The sequence below is a fragment of the Melanotaenia boesemani genome, chromosome 2 (assembly GCF_017639745.1).
Source record: "Melanotaenia boesemani isolate fMelBoe1 chromosome 2, fMelBoe1.pri, whole genome shotgun sequence".
Lineage (NCBI taxonomy): Eukaryota > Metazoa > Chordata > Actinopteri > Atheriniformes > Melanotaeniidae > Melanotaenia > Melanotaenia boesemani.
In genome coordinates this window covers 10,365,797-10,388,473 of record NC_055683.1, presented here as the reverse complement: position 1 = coordinate 10,388,473, position 22,677 = coordinate 10,365,797, and the positions used below count along the sequence as shown (strand labels likewise).

The 22,677-nt window shown below is 40.0% G+C and overlaps 1 long non-coding RNA gene across 1 annotated transcript; it reads right to left on the bottom strand.

Annotated features, from left to right (window-relative positions):
• Positions 1–3,526: 3,526 nt before the first annotated feature.
• On the bottom strand, positions 3,527–5,378 carry LOC121655252. The gene is made up of 4 exons (XR_006013114.1): positions 5,292–5,378; positions 4,123–4,494; positions 3,901–4,030; positions 3,527–3,817 (listed from the first exon to the last, which is right to left on the bottom strand). It is a non-coding gene; the product is annotated as an uncharacterized LOC121655252 (long non-coding RNA).
• Between the last annotated feature and the right edge of the window lie 17,299 nt (positions 5,379–22,677).

Here is a 22,677-nt window from a genome sequence, read left to right as displayed (position 1 = left end):
TATGGAAAAATGGTGGGTCGAACAACCCTCGATATCTTAAAAAGTTTAATAGATACAGACAACAGGAGTCATAGCAGACATCTACAGGCCGAGCCGATCAATTTGATGTATGAACGGAGTCTGTGGGCCGAACGCTGCGAGAGGAGTAGGCGGACGACCGATGTTCACACCCCAGAGAAGAGGGAAAAACAATTCTATCACTAGAAAAAGCTGTTATTGCATAACAGCAAGTGTGAATGCTGTCATGCTGAATGATTGAAATAAAATGCTGAAAAGTGGCTGAAGATGGTTAAAAAAGGCTGAAATGTCTTTGTTGAATAAGTATTTATTAAGCTGAAGTGAAAAGTTGAAGGATTTAAAGCTCAAAGTGGAGTTAAAAGGTGCTGAAAGGGTGAAAGGTTGAACTGAAATGTGCTTAAGATTGCTGAAGATGGTTGAAAAGAGCTGAAACATGGTTGTTGAAGAAGTATATATGAAGGTGAAATGAAGAGTTCAACAATTTAAAGCACAAATTGCTGTTTAAATGTAGTTAAAATGGTGGAAAGTTGAACTGAAATGTGCTTAAGATTACTGAAGATGGCTGAAAAGGGCTGAAATATGGTTGTTGAAGAAGTATATATGAAGCTTAAATCAATAGTTGGAAGGATTTGAAGCACAAGCAGGAGTTTAAATGTAGTTAAAAAGGTGGAAAGCTGAAATGAAATGTGCTTAAGATTGCTGAAGATGGCTGAAAATGGCTGAAATATGGTTGTTGAAGAAGTATATATGAAGCTGAAATGAAGAGTTCAACAATTTAAAGCACAAGCAGGTGTTTAAATGTAGTTAAACTGGTGGAAAGTTGAACTTAAATGTGCTGAAGACAGTTTAACATGGCTGAAAATGGCTGAAGTCTGGGTGCTGAAGCCTCAGCTGAAGTAATCATGAAGCTGAAGTCAGTAGTTAAAGTATTTAAAGCTGAATGATTGTATTGAAATGTTGAAAAGATGGCTGAAGATAGTGAAAGATAGCTGAAATGTGACTTTTGAAAAGTATTTATTAAGCTGAAATTAATTGTTTAAGTATTTATAGCTCAAACTGGAATTTAAAAGTGCTGAAAGTTTGAAAGGTTGAAAGGTTGAAGTGCAAGAACTGCCGCTGTCCATGGTGCTGTCAGGAGGTGCGTGAACGTTCACAACAGACAAACAGTGCTGCTGTCCATGGTGCTGAAGGAAACAGAACATATCGGACAGACAGAGTGCTGAAATGTGGTTGTTAAAGATTGTTTGGATATATTTCAAATGAAGTTATACTTGAACTATATGATTCTCAGTTTTAAGGGTCTGAAGTGGTGAAAAGTGGAATAAATCATTGTAAAAAGCAAAAGAAAAGCTGACACTGGTGAGAAAATATGATGAAACGATGAAAAGTTTAACTTAAATGTGCTTAATATAGTTGAAGAGATTTCAAGACAAGTGCAATCTGTTAGTTGACAAAGTATTTATGCAGCTGAAGTTAACACTATTAGTCTTTAAAGTTCAAAACCTGAAACCTTCTGCTGAAGTCTTAGCACAAGTAGTAATTAAGTTTAATTCAATAGGAGAATAATCTCAAACTCAGTCTGACAATATTCAAAATGTGCATTTTTATTATTCTTTCTACAAAGCAGATCAGTGGAGTTTGTATAAGTAGAAGTTAGACATTTTTAATCAAGGAAGCCATAGATTACATTGAAACTCAATAATCTGTAAATGTAGTAACATGAATGACAATTTGAAAAATAAATGTGGCAGAAATTAATTTTATAACAATGGAACAAATTAGACTTTTTAGATTAACCAGAGTTTGATAACATTTCAGATTGAATAAATATAACACATCAAAGTAATATCACTATTGGAAAAAAAAATAGCCATTTTAACAAAGAAAGCAGAACATCTGCAATTACAGCACAGATTTTAAACATTTTCTCCAAGAAAATGTGGCAATATCCAAAGCAAATATAATTTATATTAACATTATGACTGAAACATTCACAAGTACAATACAGTTTAACAGATATATTAAAAAATGTAAATAAAATAGGAGAATCTGACTAAACAAAACAAACAAACAAAAGAAAAAAAGAGAATTCTCCACCCTAAAGAAAGCACTGGCTTTGTTTGATAAACGTAATCATATTAAATGCCAGCAATTATACGAAATAAAACATTGGAAAAATCAAAAAGCTATTAATAGCACACACTCAAACAAACATCACCCTTTGTTGGGCATTAATAGTAATAAAAAAAAATACATATCACAGTTTAAATGGATATGTGGAGCCACATCCCATCAGACTTTTCTTTTGTGCTTCGATGTGGGTACACACAGTCTTTCATAGACCCAGCCCCACTCCAGATAATCATATTATTAGTGAAATCTATGAACACATAACCAGAGTTACCCCAGGTTGAACGTAAAACTACAAGACGACTCACATCTCTGGATGTGGCCTGTGTGACCTCCTCATTAGTTGTGGGCATTTCAGAACTACTTTGAACACCCTGAGGATCATTGTCAATATATTTGGTCACATTATATTCTTTATATGATGTTTGTCTCTAACTGGGGTCTATATTAGTTCAGGTTAAGTGTAGATATGTGTTTTCTACCTACATACCAGCAGATACCCCACACTTGAGCAGGACTCACACAAACATGTTCCAGGCTTTGCTAGCTTGGCCGTCTCTTCAGCTTCAACACTGTGATGCTGTGGTTGTTAACTGAATTGTGGATCTGCTGTTAGCTGCATTTGCAGTCTTTATGGTGGAAAATGCCAAGTTTTGAAATGGCATTGCAATGTCCTATTTCACTTAGTCAATTTATTATTGTTAAGGCCTAAATATTAGGCACAGTCAGCATCTAAAGTTAACATATGTATGTGTGAGTCCTGCTGGATGCTTTCTATAAATAATCAGTATAATTACTGTACTGTAATAATCATTTGTAATGATAATTATAAACATATCTATTATTCTTATAATATACAATAATAGCAACTTACACAAAATACTGTAAATATGTGTAGATACACAAACATATGTAAGTAAATATATATACATCTTATATATTCCATATGATTATATAGAATATGGACAATTGTTCACACCCCAACACACTCTGAAGATAAACAGAGTGTCTTCAGGTGGGTGGGCAGTCAAAGGAATCAAAGAGGAAGCTAACAGAAAAGGGAAAGCTAAAACCTTTACAACATTATAATTTCCTTTCAGGGAATTAATTGGTTTTTAATTTAATTGAATTCACTTGGAAATTATTAACTTTTAATTTATGTTATAAATATGATTTTTCAAATAATCATTTTATTATAATTGGCAGTTATTGTGATTCTTTCATTACTATTATTACTGCAAAAGTAATTCTTTAACTGTAAATAATATGGAACTATACTATAAAATATAATCTTTACAAAGATGGATGGTGTGAGCTGAGTTCAGTTTTGTTTTGGTGGTGGTCCAGTGTGGTGGTGTAGACCAGACAGTCTGAGAAAATGTTGTCACAGTGAAGATGTACGGTGTGATCACCATGTGATGGTTTCCTTTTCCAGAGGCTGATCATCTGCTGCCTCCATGGACCAGTTCAGTCTCTGCTGCACACAGGAAGGTTGAGTCTTACTGAGAAGGCCTTTTGCTACACAGATGAGAGGAAGTTAGTCCAGAAACGTTGACTGGTCCTCAGCAACATTTCCCTGCAGCAACATGCCTGGTCTCTGACTCAAGAGTCACCACAGGTTACTCTTTTTAAGAGCTGGTGTCATGCAGGCATGAACATGGAACTGGTCCTGAGGAAAAGAAATGTTGGTATTAACTCAATTCATCTAAGACCACCAGCTGAAAGCCTGCATAGCACATGATAAATATATACCTTAAATGTGCTGCAGGTCCAGTCTTCTCCTGGCCAGTGCAGTTTCACACCCAGATGTTTTGGGAGTATTGATGACAGTATTGATGATCAGGATCGATGGTGAAGAGAAAGACTCACAGCAGAGGTAGAGCTGATAAACACAAAGCAAATGGTCTTAGACGCCGTAATCTGCAACATGGATGAATATATATTAATTACAATAATAATGAATAATTTCATTACCTTTTCTTCTACTGTGAGGAACTCAGGTCACTGGCAGGAGGAGGAGGAGTCTCGTAGTTCCGTAAAGTCTTGCTTCCTCTGTTGTTGGTGTGCAGCATGGCAGCATGATGTCAATGATCTTTCTCAGGCCCAGTCAGGTGGTCAGGTGAAGCTTCACAGGTGACATTTCATCACCTACTTGAAGAAAGACTGGGATGGCAGCATGTAGAAGACTTCTCTGTGTGGTCCAGCAGTGGTGTCTCTTGTTTGCACCAATAGTTCATGAAGATGATGTAGAAGTGTGATGGTGTAGATCTTCTGCAGATGGTTGTGCTGGATGAAGTTGTCACAGAGGACACAGGAGAACATGTCTCCTGTCTGGAGTACACACGTCTAAAAAAGGAACTTCTAAACAAAAACATCTTTTCTGCCGGTAAAAACATCCTCGTGTCAAAGATTTGGCCATTCAGCTCTAAGTACACACAAATAGTGCAGTGAAACTGTGAATAGCTGAATAAATCAGTGATGGTTCCTTTGACTGCCCACCCCACCCCCAACCCACCATGCCCTGCACCCTGTGGGTATCAGCTGGTACATCAACACACCAGAAAGCTCATGCTTTCTGGTGTGTTGATGTAGTTATTTTGAACAGCTTTAGTCCAGCTGCTGGATGTATACAAACCAGCAGCTGTACTGCATGGTAAGCCTTCTGGATGCTGCAAACAGTTGCTGGTATGTGCAAAACCAGCAACTGTGCTGCAGTTGCTGCAGTACAGCTGCTTACCATGCAGTGCAGTGGCTGGTTTGTACAAAACCAGCCACTGCACTGCATGGGAATTCTTCTGCATCCAGAAGGCTCACCATGTTTGGCCTGTGCATTTACCAACCCAAACCCAACCCACCCAGGTAAATGCACAGGCCAAAAATCTATTTCCATAATTATTTTCTACCATTAATTCTCTAACCATAAAAGTTCTGTACCATTAATTCTCTATCCATAAAAATTCTGTACCATTAATTCTGTTTCCATAAATATTCTGTACTATTATTTCTGTTCCCATAATTTCTCTGTACCATGATTTCTCTGTATTCATGATTTATATATTCAATTTTTGCACACTTGTCACTGATCTGTACACCAAAATACAAAGTAAAGTGTTTTTCAAATGAACGTCCGCTTTAAAACTCACCAGACATGTTCATGGTTCACTGGTGGAAACGATGCAGAACACGGGGTTATGGTAGCTCCAGTACGTCCTCATGACACCAGAATGGAGACACTTCTGTTGCTGGGAAATGAAAACAAGATCTAATAGTGTGTTCTTGTCTGTGGTGGCAGATGTGATCAGCTGTGTATAACCTTTAGACTGGAACAGCTCCAAAATGGGCTTGGGAGAAGTGGGTACCTGATTCTCATTGAAGTCGCCGCAAACAATTACAGGATGACAGTCCATCGTCTCCAGTGCATCCAGAAGGCTTACCATGTTTTCCAGGAAGCGTCTCAAACTGTAGCTGGGGGGTCTGTACACCGCTGCGATCAGTGCCTGGACCGGAGCCTCAACCTTCAGAACTACAAACTCAAGATCAGTCACATTATGCAAATACTGTTTCTCATGCACCTGAATGTTGTTTCTCACATAAACAGCAACTCCACCACCACATCTGCTGGCCATCTGAGGAACGTTTGTGTACGACACGTGTCTGTTACGCTTGTACAAGGTGAATCCATCCAGCTGAAGACTGTCTGCAACAAAGGAGCCCTGCAGGTGAGATTCGGTTAGACACAGTACATCAGCCAGACACAATTCATGATGTCTCTTGATGTCATCGATGTGAGATGGCAGTCCCTCTGTGTTGTGATGGACGATTGTCAGAGTGTCAGGCCTGCTTATGGTTTCTCTCAGAGGAAGAAGAGGCATCATGTCATCCACACTGGCTTGTCTCATGGTCTGGATGGCTGCAGTAACTTCAGGGTTGGCGTAGATTTTCTTCTCATCCAAGTCCAACAGATACAGTCCGCTTAGAGTAGTCACCCTGCTTAGAGCCACATAAGCCATGCCTGCTTCAAAGATCTTCTTCAAGGAAACTACAGCTGCATGTGTCGTTAAACCTTGAGTTTTATGCACGGTACAAGAAAAGGCCAGCTTTACGGGGAACTGTCTACGTACCACTCCTTTCTGTTTCACAGTATCCTCTGCTCTCTCCACGTAAACCAGATCGTCAGATCCTGCAGGTCCACTACGTCTTCCAGCTGTTTGACTGTCCATTCTCAGCCCAAGCTTTGTGATGCGTTGATCCGTCTCAGAAGTAATCACCTTCATCAGAGTACCAAAGGCACCATTCACCAATCCTTTCTGTATGTCAATGTTTCTGGTGAGCATGACACGAGCTCCTTCCGCAAGTTTCAAGGTGTCAGGTAAATCATTGCGTCCTCCTTTGCTGGGTTTGTCTTGCCGTGTCATTCTTTCTGATCGAGAATCTTTCTGGAAGTCGTCTGCATCAATAGTGATGATGTCAGAAAATAACCGAGACAGCGTTGCTGAGTTGTGATCTTCAACCAACTTATTTGTGGGGAAAATGTGCAGAACATTGGTGGAACAAAGTTCTGGTTGAGTGATGGCTTGTGTCAGCAATTCTCTGTCAGACTCAGACAGTTCCTCATCTTTCTCCTTCACTCGAATCCTGTTCAGCATTTCTGCAAAGGCAACATCATCTTTCTGACGCATGATCTCAGTCAGGGTGATCATCTGAAAATGTTCCTGCCATAGGTCAATCTCAGATGGGTCGTGCACACAGAGAGGTTTAGACTGTCGTACTGGTGGCAGCTGATAAAAATCTCCAACAGCTAGGACTGACATTCCTCCAAAAGGTCTGTTATTACCCTTGATCTGTTTCAGTCTGGCATCCACATAGGCGAAAAGCTGCTTGGAAACCATAGAAATCTCATCAATGATAATGATCTCAGCATTGTAAAGTTCAGCTCTGACTTCATCCAGTTTATTGCCAAGTCCTTGAATGGGAGGTTTTAAACTGCGAGGCAAGCGAAGGAGAGAATGCAATGTTGTTCCACCAATCCCGAAAGCTGCAGTTCCCGTAAATGCAGTGAGAAAAACAGTAGGGCTCGATATGTCGGCTTCCTCTGCATGTCTCGGCAGTCTGCTCAGTATCTTTGATGCTTCTGAGTGAATACATTTGATAAGATGAGACTTTCCTGTTCCTGCACCACCGTTTACATAGAAGAAAAATGGCTCTTGATTGACAGAACAGACACGTTTGATGCACCAGTCTCTGATTGCGTAGAACACACAGGCCTGCTTCTGGTTCAGGTTCTGATACATTTGTCTGAGAACAGTTGGATCAATGGCAGGGGCTTGTCTGATTGCACTGAGTTCTGTTGCAGCATCAGACTGAGGACAAAGGTCAGGAACGTTTTCCTGCTCATTTTCATTGATTAGCTCTCTTACCAGCAGGTCCTCATCACAATCCAACCTCACAACTTCAGATTCTGGAGCAAGATTACACCATTCATCGATCACAATGTTTCTGTTCTCCTCAAACTCCTCCAGTGCTTCTTCAATGGCTTCACTGTGTTTCTCGTACTTGTCTCTGTTGTGTTTGACAATGTTCTTCACATAGACAGAATGGTTTGATCCGGGTAGCACGACCCATCCAGAAGAGTAGAAAGACTGATATGTAGGAAAGTTTCTTTTTAATTCCAGCTCTGATCTGTGAGGAAGGTACAGTCTCAGTAATCTCTCATGAAATTCTTCAGGATGCTTTTCCTTTGAACAGTGGTAATATCTGATGATAGCAGGTTTATCATTTTTACGCTGTTGAACATATCCTAGTCCATTGAGCAGTGGAAAAACATCGTCCTTTTTAGCATTTTCACTCTTGACAAATCTGCAGTTAGCAGCAAAATCAGCCAAGCACATCTGCTCATACTCTGGTCTCTCTGGTCTGGCTTTGTACTTGTCATTCAAACTTGTCATCCAGACGTCACAAGATTCTGGTGGCAGTTCCTCCAAGAATGCTATAGAACGACTCATTTTACAGCAGTTTTCTTCTGTGGGAACAAAAATTGTGCTTCGTGAAGATTTTTTCATTTTTATTCCACATGCACGAGTCACACACTCCTGAGCACTGACTTCTCTTTTCTTTGAGTAAGCTTGCATGACGGCTCGCATCTCATCACACTCATTGACATTATCTCTGTCTGCGTTCTGTAACATATCTGTCAAGTAGTTTGAAAGATTTGTCTCCTGTTTTGTAATATATTTACAGAGATACTCCACACAGGAATAAGCATTGACAATGTATGAAACGTCAATGTTAGCATCCCAGGCTTTCAGCAGATGTGGGTTGTAACCATTAATCCAGCAGTCTTTGGGATCACGTTTCAGGTGGACGGCAATCTTTTTGTTCATCAAATGAAGACATCCTTCATATTCTTGCAGCGTCAGGTTGCAACGAACCAGGATCTGTTGTAAACTCAAGGAAGCAATGTCAGGTTCATTAAGCAGGTCCATGAGAGGTTTCAATTTCTCTTTGGCAGCGTTAATGTCTCCTTCTTCATCAGGTCTCACAATCATGGTTTTTCTGCAGGGCGGCTTTGGAAAACCAAACCGACAACCAGAGTTTACACTCTTGAAACAGGTTCTTGTGTGGTTCCTACTGTGTTTCTGGAGCTCACTCACTTTCCTGTACAGTTCAGGTTGTGTGTCTGGGTCAGGCAGCTGGGCTGAGATGTATTTGTCAATGAAATCACAGATAGTCTGATCGTCATTCACATCAAGTTCTACAGCATCCTTTACCCAGACGAGACCATGTATGTGTGGACTTCCTCTGTGTTGGAACTCTAGTCTGTAGAAAAAATCGATAATTTCTCCCAGAGGTTGTGAAGGAGAGAGAAGCAGGTCTCTGAACAGTGCTTCAATGCGCTTATCAAACATACGCATGGATGTGACAGGGTTGGATCTGAGAATTTCACTTTTTTCTGACCAGTTTAGAGCTTCAAAATCTACGTGTTCACCTTGCTGTCTCTTTATAGCTGTTATCACTTCAGGCCATCTGAATTCAGCAGCAGAAAAAGTCAGAAAGAATGTAGGAGTTCCCAACTGTCTGATCATAGCAAAAAGATCTTTGGAGGTCCTTTCCCAGTACGCAGGAGTTCCTCTTAGTGGGATCATGAATCTGACTGCATCTTTATTTCTCACCAGCTTCTGAACTTCTGTTCTGTCTTGTAACATGGCTGAGTTTATTTCTCTTCCATCTCTGGTTTTAGTCTTTCCTTTTCTTAACTGTACCATCATGCTGGAATTGGCCAAGTGAATTTCAGTGACAAATTGTGCAAAGAACAGATAATTAGGATCTCTAGCAAACCGCTCATCAATGTGAAAAAGTCTGGACTTGAAATATCCACTAGGTGTGACATATGTTTCTCGAGCTTCATCTATGGTGTTCTGACCCGTAGGAAATTGGCAGGGAAACGCTATGGCTTCAAGTTTTGGTGTTTTAAAAAAGCTGACTGGATCATTTCTTTCTGCTGGAGCAACACAGTAGATGCTATCGGTGTAACAGAGAATCTCATCTGATATGTCAACAGGCTGAAGACACGATTCTATAGCAAAACCTCCATTTGGTAGATCATCTGGTTCTGCATCATCTCTGTGTTCCTGTTCAGTGTCACTCTGCATGTCCTGATCACGTTCAGGCTCATTTTCTGCATCACACAGTGCATCTTTCTCTATCATGTCAATCTCCATTAAATCAGCTTCATCATAGTCATCCTCTCCCATGCTTACATCATCATCATCATCATCATCGTCTGCATCAGGAAGTGTTGGATCACAGAGTTCAGCTTCGTCTCGGATAGTAATATCCTGATACTGGGGATGGATCTGCTTCAGTTTGAGAAGTGCTTGAACAAGTTTGGACCAGGTGACAGACTGAAACAGCTGGTGGCCTTTATAAGACAGACGTCTTTTCAGCTTTACTCGTAAAACTTGAGACTCAGAACGTAGTCTAGGTAACATGTTAATTGTCTCATTAACTTCTGATGGAACACACACCACATTTCCACGTATGAGTCTTTGTCTGCCTTTAGGTAGAGGAATGATCTTGGCAAACGGTATGCACTTTGCTATCAGATGTCTCTCCAAGATGTTTAGATCACACAGTTCAGGTGGAATCTCATGGAGTTGAAGGTTATTTGCTGCAGAAAGTCTTGGCATGTTCCCTTTTTTAAGATGTTCATGGCATGTGTGACAAACCCACTCTTTCTTTCTCTCATTGGGCACAGAGCACTGCTCATTTATACAGGATTCATCACAAACATGTATGTACTTTCCTGTCAGGCACTGTGCAACTATATCAGGATTTTTCTTATAATTTGATCTTTTGCAGAGTTTAACTTGATTGGGAAAAGACGCTTTCTCACATGAAGAACAAACAAAGGTGGGGCCTGTCTTTATGTTTGATCTGAAAACAGATATTGCCTCATTGATTAAACTGTTTTCTGGTTCACTTTGGTTCTGCTCTACAGTCCGATTCAAAATGTTTTCTGGTTCATGTTCTACATTCTGAGTTTGTCTGTTCATCCATCTGTACTTTCTTTTTACATCCATAGCACATCTGATCTTATGCATCATCCTGAAAGAATGGTTGTTATTGTATCTGTCTCTCATCAATTGTTTCATCAGTTGTTTGTGTCTGAGTCTGAATACTCTGTCATTTGCATAACGTTGGGTCATATAGGTTTTCTGACTGTCTCGAAATTCTTTACTGTGTCTGTAACGACTTCTGATATATGTTTTTTTTGTATGTCGTAACACCTCATTTTGTCTGTAACACTGCTTCATGTACTCTTTCTGTCTCTGTCTAAATTCAGCATTTTCTCTGTAAGAATTCCTGATAAATGATCTTTGTTTCTCTCTAAATTCAGCATTTTGTTTGTATTGATTTCTGATGTACTGAGTTTTCTTTTGTCTAACGTTAGGGTTGTTTTGATATCTCTTGGTAGAGGAACATTTTTTCTTTGCTCTATAAAGTTCATTAGAAGAATATTGCTGCCGCTCTTTTTGAGTTTTATAATGTTTTTGTTGTGTGGGTTTTCGTGTCATTAAAAGTCTCCTTTTCATTTTTCTCCTTTTCTTTTTACTATACTTGGACAGTTTACAGGCGATTTGTAGCAGTGTAGCATCAGAAAGGTCTTTAGCTGGTCTATTTATTGTTGGGGAAGAAACATTTGTTTCACATTGAATGGTATTACATGCTGCAAATGAACTGATTTCATTCTGATCTTGTTCAACACTGATATCAGGATATTGTCTTATTGGTGCTGTAAAAGTGTTTTCACTGGACACGTTGGCTACATCAGAGGAAATTTCAGTGATAGGGATCAATACTTGAGCTGTCAAGTTTGATTCTGCTGAAAAGCAGTCCTGTGTTGGACAAGATCCCACCTCAGTGTGTTGGTCTACAGCATTACTATGAGCTGACATTTCTGGGTAAATGTTCTCAGACTGATCAGTGGCTGAACATGTGTCTGATTCATCCACAGTTTCATGCATCAGAGTTGGTGTATCAATAGCTGTTGATCTGCTTTCTCTGTCTGGTTCAGCATTTCCCAGGCCGGATGAGTTTTCCATGTAAAATGACAGGGGCTTGAGCTCATATTCACGATGTAATGGCATGTGAAATCTATTATAGATTAGTTTGATCCGGTTGATCAGGTCAGTCAGACGTGTAAATATCAGCATTATAGCACTCCCAATGTTGTAAATTCCTGGTGGTACTGGCAGTCCATGTTTGGTTCTTCGATGTGGGTCAAAATAGCCAAAACGACCATCAGTAGTTCGAAAGATTGCAATCGATAACCCGCCCATGATGAACACAGCATATTGTACATCTGAAGACAAACGTCTCAGTCCTGTCTCAAGACTCTGAAGACCACATACACCTCCTAAGTTCCCATAATAAGATGGCTGAGTCAGGTCTACATGGTATTTAGTCTTTCGCGCTGTTACTTGTTCAGGTAATTCATCTGTAGCAAGATAAGCATTACCAGGAAACCTCTGTATGATCTGTCGGTACAGTGCATCACCTTTATCCAAAACACGTTGAAGATCTGCTCTGGTAATGTTTTCATCCTCATGGAGAAACGACAGAAACATCAAACTGTTTGCTACACATTGTTTGTTTCTAGATTTAACTCCATATCTGACTGAATCCTGACTCCTTGGAGCACACACTCGTGTCACAGACGGTTGAGGTTCCACGTTTATTCTGTGTTCATGAGATGGTCCAGCTGCATCAAGTCCTCTCTTCAGAACGTCAGCATAAGATACCCGTGGTACACTCTGGTTTATCTGGTGTTTAGAAGCATCAGTCTGGGAAGTAGTTGTGACAGTTTTACCATCAGAAGCTGGTGGTGAAGTGGAGGAACTGGTCTGATCTCTGCTGTTTATCTGCTGAGCACTAGAAGACTCTACAACAGACGTATTATTTCTGGGATTTCCTGTCTTTACCATGTCAGCATAAGAAACCTGTGGCTGTGTCTGATTCACCTGCTGTGTAGCTGAGACGTGTGATACACTGGGAGCATTGGTTTGTGATCCGTTTATACCTGTATTTCCATCAGAAACCAGAGCTGCAGGTGAAGATCTCTCAGTGGATGACACAGACACGTTTATCTGGTTGGTGCTCTGAAAAGTGAAATGTGCTTGTTCACCTTTTCCTTCTTTCTGCTCCTTCCATCTGCGTTTCAGGGCTTGAGACTTCTGACGAGACTTTCTCATTGTTGATACTCAAAAGCACAAATTTAATATTTGAAGACCAGAATTTATACAGGTTTTATTTTCAAACTGTTGTGCTACTTACAACAATATACTCAAAGGTTTCTATCAGTATTTATTCAAAAATTATACCAGTAATTATAATGTTTAGGCTACACAATCAGCTAGTATTTATCAGTTGACTGAAAACTATTAGAAGTTTTGGTACGGAGTTTATAGGTTTGACTAATCAACTGAGTTTTCACTTGAAAGTAATCTGATACCAACTCTTAAAGGGAAATGTAATCAGTGCAAGTGGTCAAGCAATAACGCTCCAAAAAGTAGTTGTTTAAACTGTAAATTAACCAAGTTCTTTAAAATATGTATGAAGTCCTTAAATCTTCAAAAATTATTCTGAATGAGATGAATAAGCTGGAATCTGTTAAACTAAACCAGTAACTTTTACTAGGAGACAGAAAATCAGATACTGATTTTCAGTTATTTCTCAGGAGCCAATTTATATTTATCACTAGGTTTTCCAAAGCTTCAATACCCAGAAATATATAGAGATCAGTTACGTCAGATGTTACACCAGATTACTTCTTTGGTTTTATGCGACTGTTAGCTTTGCACTAAACTCTATTCAGATCTGTGAATAGTTTATATCGAGTTTTATGAGCAAATCTGGAACACGGCAGAATCAGTGACAGTGGTTGGATGAGGATGGCTTCTGGTCTCTGGATTCCTTCGTTCAGCCCAGCTCCGAAGACACAGCAGACAGCTTCTCCAATGCTGGATGTGGTCTTTTATAGCAAGACTTTAATAAACAAACCTGCAGTGAGTCGAGTGGCAGCAGCACAGGAGCAGTAACAGCTGATTCACTGAAAATAAAGACTTCCAGGAACTTCTAGCGGTTATTTTTTACTTTTATTTATATATTTTAACACAAATAACAAACTTTAAGTGAGTGCAGTACAAATACTTACAGATCACAAACCTTCAGTTGGTCCAGAATGAGGAGCAGGAACAAACTGAGATAAATAACAGTGCTCTGGATTTTATTATTATCCAATTGGATTTTATGTGTGGATTTATCTCAATAGTGAACTATAAATCACAAGCGCTGTATTAAAGATGTACTTTTGGCGATGAATAAATTGAGCTGATCTCTATCAAAAGATCAAAATGATATAAAGTATAAAATATGTCTGAAGTCCAGCCAAATTTTTTTGTGTATTGACTTCTTTATTCTGCTGCAAATGTACAAGCTTATATTTCAAATAACTGTATTTGTCTTTGGTCCAATTAATGTTAAATGTTTATGTCAAATCTGGAAGAGTATTTTTAATGTATAGCAATTCCAGTTAACTATGTTCTTTCCAATTGTAAGTGCAAGGGTGCAGGATAGGACAGAACAGCGGAGAGATAGAGCGTGAGGGCGGAGATGCTCTCAGGATTAGAACAGATAGACCTCAGCAGGATCACCACGGACTACTGATGAGGGTTTATAACCAAATATTTCAGAAAGGCCAATAATGAGAGTCCATTAAGACAGAAGATCAGAGAACCATAAAACTTTGTCCATATATCAGGTGGCATATATTTCTGGTGTCATATATCAGAATCCAAAAAGATCAAAAACCAATATGGCGCACCACCCTATCTGGGGTATAAGGTGCTAATGGCGCACCACCCTATCTGGGGTATAAGGTGCTAAAGATAGATGAGGGATAGATTGATACAAGATAGAATAACCAATATGTAGATAGATATGCACTAGAGTGACAGGAAAGATAGATATCCAAAAATGATAGAGGTAGAGGGGGGGAGGGGTGGAGAGGTGGAGGACACCAGGACACCTGGAAGACAGAAAACACTGATTAGACATTGTTTGAAATCATCAATTCAATGAAACACAATTCAAACTTATGTGGAGACCCATTAATGTTATTTATTATAAAATGATGCATAAATAAATCCGCCTTATTAAAAACACATTTTCCTGTACAACTGTATGAAATATAAGGATGAGTCTTTATTATTTAATAAGAAGCTTTGGTCCAGTAACTTCAGGATTCTTACAGAAACATTGTTATAGAAATGTTCTGAAAGTTGTTTCACTTTTTTTCCTGCTTATATTATTTAACTAAATTAGTCATATCTCTAACTCATTCCTGCAGTTTGAAAAAGGCCACATGAAGCAGATTAAATCTAGGTTCATTAAGCTTCAGATATTAGATCAATATGAGACTGAATGAGCTGATATGTGGGTTTAGTAACAGGTCTGTAATGACCTAAAGCTGCAGATGTTCAATCATTCACTTTACACATGAAAATAGAAAATTACATCCCAGATCTTCAAATTTGGAGACAGATGAAAGAAAAGCAAAGTTTCTCTGTGCAGCACTACTTCCAGCAGTTTGTGTGAAAGTAAGTGGCACCATGAAACGTAGAACCCACTCAGACCCTCTAACTTGTTCTACATCAGGACTGCTGGTTCAGTCCTACGAGGGCCGCAGTCCTGCAGGTTTTCAGTGTTTCCTGCTCCAACACACCAGACTACTGACATGGATCCAATACAACAACTCAGTCAGGTGTGTTGGAGCAGGGAGACTTTAAAAACCAGCATGGCTGCTGCCCTCATAAGACCAAACTGTGTGGTCTTGGTCTACATGAACCAGATCAGTCCAGAACTAAACACAGGTGATCACTGCAGATTCTAGTCTAGGTAGATGTGGACTTTCTCTGATGTCATGCAGACCAGGAAACAAGTTCAACACAGAGCAGCTGCAGTTTCTAGACCAGAAGAATCCAGCTGTTCTGGTCCAGTCCCACCTCTGGCTGACAGGACTCACCTGCTCTCTCCTGATCCAACAGCTGATTAACTCAGATGGAGACGTCATGTTTACATGTTACTGATGACAGAGCTTAAACTGACCATCACACATCATGAATGAGCAGAGAGAAAACATCAGAGCTGCAGGTGTTCTGTAACATGATGATCCATGTTTCAGCTCCTGGATGTGGTCTGAGAGGAAGAGTCAGCAGCTGCTTATTGGTCTGATTCATTTATTAAATGTAGGAACCAGGATGAAGCTGGAACACACGGATCATAATAACGTGTCATAATTACATGAACACATGCTGCTTTCTGGCTGTGGTCATTAAATCCATTAAACTGGACCTAACAGGAAGTTCCAACTGGAAACTGTCGGCTTTATACTGGTGGACTCAGTCCACTGCTGCTGGACCAGGTCTGATCCATGTACAGGTAGAACAGCTCGTCTCTCATGTCTGACTTCAGCTTCATGTTTCTAGATGTGTTTTTATTAACACGTATGTAGGAACTCACCTGGTCAGCAGAACTGATCAATAACAATATTTAACTTAAGCAGGATGAAAAGGTTTAAATGTGAAACCCTCATACATTCAGTCATGTGATGGACTCAACCTCCATCTACTATAAACACTTACCAGACAAAGCAGGAATCCTGAACCCCGTTCTCTCTGGGTCTGAGAGGAGAAACAGAGGAGTTAGTTCACTGCCAGAAACCATCACATCATCTGATCTCACAGCTGACTGCTTCTGCTCTGGTCTGAACAGGATGAGCTTTGATCCAGACTTTTCTGGACTTTAACTTGCTGGTAGAAGATGAATTCAGAGGCTGGAAGCTTCATGATCAAAGATAAAAATATCATGTCCTCTTTCTACAAGGTGACATCAGTCCTGCTGCTGATCGATACAGAAGTGATCAGAGGTCAGAAGGAAAGCAGAGCAGCAGCAGATCAGCTGTGAAACATCTTGTGTTATGACGGATGTTCCAGTTCATGGATCCAGTCTGAGAGGACCAGGTCTGCTGGTCTGGATGTTAACCAGCTGCACGCTGACAGGATGATTGACAGCAGGTAAACAGGAAGTAGCAGGAACAGGTCTGAGTACAACTTTACCACAATCCTGTCCCACTGGCTGAGTGTGGACACCTGACTGGTTTTACTGGAGGCTGGAGCTCTGATCATCATCTCAGAAGCTCCAAGTGTTTATGGTCCAGATGTAAATTAACAGCTGTAGATGTTCTACATCTTCTGAACTAAAAGCTTTCCAGGAACATGTCAGGATCCTCAGAGAAACATCTGTTTACATGTGAAACATGAACATCTGTGGTGGAAGCTGCTTGGTTCTCTACAAGCTGCTGGACTAATTATTAATGTTTACAGCTCATTCCTGTAGTTTAAGAAGAAACATGAATGTGTCTGAACTGCACAGATATGAGCAGATTAATCAGAGACTGTATGAGCTGATGGTGGCCGACATGTCTGTGTTCCTACAATCACTGAAAGCTGGTAAAACTGTCCAGCTCCACTACAGATGTTCAATCCTCCACTTTACAGGAACTCATCTAAACTTTACTGACTCTCCTCTGAGGCGTCTGATACGAGTTCTGTAAGAACACAGGAACGCTGCATGTTTCATACATGATCATACGTACCGCAGCAGAAGCACAGGAAGCAGCCAACAATCTCTCAGCCTGAGAAAAGAGACGACAGGTTAGTTACCAGATCCATCTCTTCTGGTTAAAGTCAGTAACCAGCTGTGGAGGTAAAACAGCTTTTCAGTTACTAAGATAACCTGTGTTTGCTGGACTGTAGCTGCTGGTGTTTGTGTTTAAAGCTTTAATACTGTGTACTGTTAGGGAAACAATGACAAACTAAAAACCCATGACAATAATCAATAATCATATTTTTCTACAAACAGCAGAAAACTGAAGTTCCACTTAAATTAACCTGAATATTTTCTATATTTTCCACCTTGATGTCTCATCTCTTCCATCCCTGAGAACCATAAGTCATGTTTGGTGGTAAATAAAACAGGATTCATCATCTTTAAATGAGAACAAAGTGTCTTTAGGAGCCACTGAAGCAGAATGCAGCAGCATTACAGAGACGTTATTTACTGGAGATGATGAGGACAGTCGTGTCTGTACTCTTCTAGAAAAAACCTGTGATGCTTTCATTAGTGTCCAGTAAAGTCAGACATTTCTTCTGTGTGATTTTAAGTAAACAAAGCAGTGAAATGATCTACTGTAGAGCTCCATGCAGCTCCTTGATTCAGTGTTTATGGCTGAAAGAGTCTCAGAGGGAGACCTGATATCTGTTAAATCCAGCCAGCAGCAGAGAACTGGACCAGTCTGATCAGGTCTGAGTTCAGGAAGCACACAGTGTGTTAACATGTAGAAACCTGAGAAGAAGAAATGTTTAAATCTGCTGCTCTAACATCACCTGGACGGAGGAGGAAGACGTCTGTATGACCGCTAGTTAAATCTCATGTCAGAAATCTAAAGCAGCTTTTAAAACAAACACAGATGTGATGATAAAGTAAAACTGAACCATTTATCTTCCTCTTCCACCTTCATCCAGGTTTATTCTGCTTCACGTCTGATCTGTTCCTGCTCAGACTGACTGAACAAACATCCTGCTCTCCTCCTAAAACTGAACTTTCTTAAGTAAAAACCTGTAATCTGTGATTGTCTCTGCTTGTTTTCAGCTTGCTGTGAAACAGAAATGTCAGTCAAAGCTCATCCAGGTGTCTCATTGTGGTTCTGTCTGTGTTACTGACAGAGTTTCCTCCAGGTGAGGAGAGTCTGGCTTCAGCAGATCACCTGGACCAGCTCAGCTCAGAGAGTCAGAGGATAAATCATCATGTTTAAGTTTAGAAGTGAATCTACAGTTTAGGCCTGAGTCAGTCTGGCTGATCACATGATGGTGGATTTACTGACTCATGTCTCACTTTGTAAAGTCAACACGTGTTAGTTACTCTGATTACTGGTTACTGGGTCTGGTTACTCTGAGCTGGTAGTGATGTCAGCATCACGTCTGTTTCTATTGGCTGAGATGTTAAAAGTGTTTCACAGCAAACCAAAAATAGTCATAAAAAATCCAGAATCAGGAATTTCTCCCAGAAGAAAGATGAATTCAGGAGAACATACGTGGATAAAAACAGAGACTTTCAGTGTGAGATCATCTTCTGCTCTCTGGAGACAGTCGGCTTTATAAAATACCTGATCAGCTTCCAGCTTCCTGACCACTACACACACTGAGTTTTCCACATCTAGACTGGTTTGTAGTTTTACTTGTGATACCAGGATGTAAAATATTATCTTAATATATAAAATGAACAGTTTGACTGATCAGAACATATTTTTTTAAGACATCATCCATGAAAATGAACATTTCTTCCATCACATTTAACTCCATTCAGGCCATCAGGACCTAGTGGATTTAACAGTCCTGGTAAAACAAAGTCCACTCTTTCATTTCTAAGGTTTAACATATCAGGACAAGATCAATGTGACTTGGTCTTCACCAGATTTCATGTTTTTGTTCATTAAATAATTTTTTTATCTGATGGTGTATTAAGTTCATTTTCAGAGCTGGTGAGGACCAGATAACTTCTCATTATGTCCTGATAAATTACACCTGTGAACTGGAAGAAGATGGACTGTCTGCTTCACATGACTGTAAAATCCTGATAACATGACATGAAAATGTTTAAAGCCGTGGTTTCTTCTGGTTGTTTTAGAGTCAGGAACCTCAGGAACACTGAATCTCTTCTGATGCTGGTTTTATAGCTGCAGCTATTACAATATGTATAAATAAATAATTTACTGGTGATTATTAAGTCATTTCTCAGTCTGAATTTAATTTAATTTACATTTTTTTCTAAAACAGTGAGAACCACTGCTTTAAATCAGTCTATACTTACCAAACAGTCGATAAACACCAGGAGGTTTTCTCTCTAGTCTGAGAAAAACAGATAAACAGTTTATTATCTGAGCTGAGAGGAGTCAGTCTGTCAGAACCCCAGCACACACACACACACACACACACATAATACTGATGATACCACATTTCCATTTTATTTTACGGTAAAATCTTCAATGCAGCTAATTTCTAAAACACCAGATAATGAGCAGGTCCTCTCAGGACATTTTTAATGATACAGTCCAGTTCAGTTTAAATATATTATCCAGTTCAAACAGATCTGCTGTATGAAGAGTCCAGTTTAATTGTACCAGTTTCATTTAAACAAGTTCTTACAGAATAATAACCTGACCATAAATAATAATAATTTTAAAAAAAGTCACTCAAGCAGTCATTTCATTTCTATGTAGAGTAGTATGTTAAAAGTCATGTGGACATAAAATCAGTGATAAATACAAGTAATTAATTTTCCACCTGGTCAATCTGATGTGTCTCACCTTTACAGACAGTAAACATCTGTAAGACACAGCTGTAGTCAGACTGTTTATTCTATGTTTATTCTGGTTTCAGTAAAAATCCTCATACCTGTCTGTGCCACCAGAGAAAACATCTCATCTCTGTATGTTTTGGTTCCTGTCAGCTTAACAGTTAACTCAGTTATAACATTATTAAATATACAGCTGTACATATTAAACCTTTTAACTAAGAATGAGAGTTTTTTTACTGATTATTTCATCCAGACAGGATAGCATTAGCAGTTAACTGTATATGAATCCCTCAGACAAAACACACCTAATTATCTACAGGTGTGGTTGAACAGACAGCTAGCTGTTAACATAATACTAACCACTAGCTTACTGTACAAGCCTAGTTACTATAAGTGGGATAATAATGAGTTTGGTTGCTTTCTCCCTAGCTGTTATTAGCCAGGTCATTTAACTTCGTCACTGTGGTTAAAGGATAAATAAATCTGGTGGCTCATTGGTTTGTTTGAATTCGTTTTAAGTTTAACAAGAGCTGGAAGCATATTTATGGTGTTAAAATTAGCCGTTAGCGGCCGTTAGCGTTAGCCACCCGAACGGTTAGCTAGCTTCATACTGTAAAAATATACTTGTTCATATGGCTAATTTCGATTATTCTTTGGCTGATTTTACATCGTTTACCATTAAACAACATCTCTGGACATGTTAGAAGATGCTTAAACGTGTTTATAGTTCATAAATGAATCATTTAACCGAAGGACATTAGATATTAATCTCCGCTAGCGTGACGAAGCAAAATGGATGTACTTCCGGTCCGTTTCGATTAATACAGTTAAAATAGTAATTAATTTCGATCGTTCTTGGATTGTTTTTACTTCGCTTACAGTTCAACAACATCTCCGGACATGTTAGAGGACGTTTACAGGTGTTTATAGTTAAAATATTAATCATTTAACCGTGAGAAAACTCTCGTGTACTCACCGTCGGACGAAGCCAGCAAAAGGGGAGGAGGGAGCGCAGCGCGAGCGCCTCGTAGAAACGCTGTGGTGAGTTCACGTGAAGTCAGAAATTCCAGTGCTTGATTGAAGACAGTGTAAAATATAAATAAGTGAAGTTCTCAAACTTATCAGCCCGCTAACAATATTTTCTAAGTAATGTAGACAAATTTAATACAATTACAACCATAATTAAAGCCGCAAGCGGCATCCATCGGGTCCGAGCTGCCTGGACCCCGCCACCCGATGTCGCCATGACAACAGGTGGTGTAATGCGTTAAGGACCCAACGTGTATGAATCCTGTCAAGTTTGGTGCAGTTCCCATTCATTCCTGTTGAGATATGAGCAAACCGTGTTTCATGGCGTGAAGGCGTTTTTCTATCGGTTGCCACGGTTACAGGCTTTTTCGTATTAGAAAGATTTGAATAGTGTGTGGTCCCCAACTTGTCAGGAAGCTTCCCAACAAGTTTGGAGTCTGTCGCACGAATCCCCTCAGAGTAGTTCGTTCAAATGGCAGTGAAATCCAAGATGGCGGGCACCCCGTTGCCATGGCAACAGGTGTTCGATGGACTTATTTGGTGAACTTGGGGTGTCACCAGTATGAATCCTGTCAAGTTTGGTGCAGATCCCACGTATTTCTAAGGAGATATGAGCAAACCGTGTTTCATGGCGAGAAGGTCATTTTCCGTCGGTTGCCACGGTAACACGCTTTCTGCTATTAGAAAGATTTGAATAGCGTTTGGTGCCCAACTTGTCAGGAAGCTTTCCACCAAGTTTGGAGTCAGTCGCACGAATCCCCTCAGAGTAGTTCGTCCAAATTGCAGTGAAATCCAAGATGGCGGGCACACCGTTGTCATGGCAACAGGTGTTTGATTGACTTCTTTGCTGGACTTGGGGTGTCACACGTATGATTACTGTCAAGTTTGATGCAGATCCCACGTATTGTTATGGAGATATGAGCAAACCGTGTTTCATGGCGAGAAGGTAAATTTGCGTCGGTTGCCACGGTAACATGCTTTCTGCTATTACAGAGATTTGAATAGCGTTTGGTCCCCAACTTGTCAGGAAGCTTCCCACCAAGTTTGGAGTCAGTGGCACAAATCCCCTCAGACTAGTTCGTTCAAATACGATGTGTGTAAAGTGCAAAAAATGGCAAAAAAATGGCCGCACACGCCAAAATGGCGGGCACCCAGTTGCCATGGCAACAGGTGTTTGATTGACTTTTTTGCTCAGCTTGGCGTGTTAGACGTGTGTGCCAAGTTTGGTCTTCATACGTCGAAGTAGACTTTTGGGACCCCATTCATTTGGGGATTTTTTTTTTTTCTAGGTGGCGCTGTTGAGCCAATTTTGTATTGAAGTGTATGCGGACCTTATAATATCCGAGTTACGCGGGGCTTGACGTGTGTGCCAAGTTTCACAACTTTTCATGGGTGTTTAGGGGGTCAAATTTGGCGTCGAAATGCTTAGAAGGAGAAGTATAATTAAAGCCGCAAGCGGCATCCATCGGGTCCGAGCTGCCTGGACCCCGCCACCCGATGTCGCCATGACAACAGGTGGTGTAATGC